Raw genomic sequence first — 2,255 nt, forward strand, 5'->3', positions numbered from 1 at the left:
GTCCTGGGGTGGGATGGGTGATGAATACACCATAAATCCCCAGTCTGCCTAGAGCATAAATCTGAGGGCTGCACAAGTTCCAAGGCAAGGAAATTGGAACTACGGAGCCAGGTAAACAGACCTGAGTCAACAGGAGCAAAGAAACAAGTCTTCTGGCATCTGCAGCCTGAGAGCTGGCTGGCTGGCTGCTTAGGAGTCATCATTGACTTTTATGGTTTTGTGAAGTTTGGGGAAAAAAATAAATGCAGGGCAAGGGTGGGACTCCTTCCTGCAGTGGCTGGGGCAAATGTTCACAGAGCCATGGCACCCGGCAAAGTTTCCAGGATGGCTCAATGCTGTTGGTTCCTCCTTCCTCCAGAAAAGTGAGGACAGTGCCGCTCAGCTGCCCCACGGTTCACTGCCCCACGGGTCACAGGTACCTGGTGAAAACACAGGCTGCAATCCAGAACACCCTGCTTCCAAGCTTTGCACTGCCACTCACTGGCCACACAAATTTAGGCCTTCTGACTTGGAATTTCAGTTTTCTCATTTACAAAAATGGACTTAACTCCCCTATCTTAGCTACCTCAGAAGCTCAAATGAGATTATAGATGTCAAATAATTTTGGAAACGCCTTATTACATAAAATTTTCGACCTTTGTGTGAACATTTATTAATGACAAGAAAGTATCTCTCAATTGCTAAGCACTTTTTAAGTACTTGGCAGGGTGCTAGGTGACACACAGGATCAACTAGGTAATTTGCAGGGCTCTGTGCAGGGCTCTTCAACAGTGTGAAGTGCTTTGTTGAAAAAGAGGGGAAAAAATTCAGTTAAAGACATAGAAATAGAAAGCTTTTCTTTTCCTCCTTGGTTTCTCTCTACCTGTTAATGTGGCTCTTATTTGCTGTTTAACACGGCACTCCCTTGGGGATTGGGATGGTTGTGGAGCGAGTACAGACCCTCGTAAGCCGCTCTGTGTTGGATGTGTGTGTGTGTGTAGGGTCCGCTGGCTGCTGGACTGCTGTGCCATGTCCTGGTTGGAGTGAGGAAGTCAAACCAGGCATTTCCCCTTCTCCAACCCATGGTGAGCTGGTGACTATGGTGTTGGGTCCCATTAAATAACTGGGTGGGGTGGGAAGAGGCTTATCCCTATTGAATTGCCCAGCAAACACTCTTGTGGCTCTGCTAGCCTTAGGAAAGAGTCATCATGCCCTGCTTTGTCATGCACAGGCCTTACTCTGATCCCCCCTATACCAGTGTGGAGGGGGACCTCATTGGTGTGGGAGGTGGCAGTCACCAGGTGGAGCCCAGGTGGCCAAGAACCTGTCCCTGGGAGTTCATGGGAGGCAGAACCATGGCAGCACCAGGCTGCAAGCTTCTGGGGTATGTTGCACTGTTCTATTGGCTTTCCCTTATGAAATGCAAATTCAAGAATATAGTTATTAAGAATTTTAGGACAGGCTCGGCGCCTGTGGCTCAAGCGGCTAAGGCGCCAGCCACATACACCTAAGCTGGTGGGTTTGAATCCAGCGCAGGCCCGCCAAACAACAATGACGGCTGCAACCAAAAAATAATCGGGTGTTGTGGCGGGCACCTGTAATCCCAGCTACTTGGGAGGTGGAGGCAGGAGACTCTCTTGAGCCCAGGAGTTGGAGGTTGCTGTGAACTGTGATGCCATGGCACTCTACCCAGGGTGACAGCTTGAGGCTCCGTCTCAAAAAAAAAAAAAAAAAAAAAAGAATTTTAGGACTGAATAGAATTCCATGGTATACATATACTTTTGTATTCACTTGGAAGAATTTGGAGAACATTCTCCTACATATGGAAAAGCAACCACCCTATGTAATCAGTTCTAATCTGAAACTAGTAGATCAACAACCATAGGCCCACACAAGAGAAAAACACAGTGAAATTCAAGAAGGGGGAAGGGGGCTTGGTAAGTTCCCATCCAATGGGCACAATGTGGGGGTATATGGTAATACCTCTTGGGTGAAGGACACAACTATAACTTGGACTTTGGACTTTATGTTACAAATGTAACCCAAATTAAAAAAAGAAAAAAAAAAAGAATTTTGGGACTGTGATTGCAAAACATTAAACCTCCTGTGTGAAGGTCTCCTTCCGAGCAGCAGTTTTGTGAGACCGCCAGGGTCACGTGCCCCAGAGCAAACCCAGGGAGTATCTCTCCAGGCCTGAGGAAAAGACTGTGAGGCAGCTACTCTTAACTCCCAATCAGGAGAAGAGGAAACAGACACTAAGTAGCTCACAGCAAGGC

This window comes from Otolemur garnettii, unplaced genomic scaffold (assembly GCF_000181295.1).
Source record: "Otolemur garnettii isolate 467f Iridium unplaced genomic scaffold, OtoGar3 scaffold00050, whole genome shotgun sequence".
Lineage (NCBI taxonomy): Eukaryota > Metazoa > Chordata > Mammalia > Primates > Galagidae > Otolemur > Otolemur garnettii.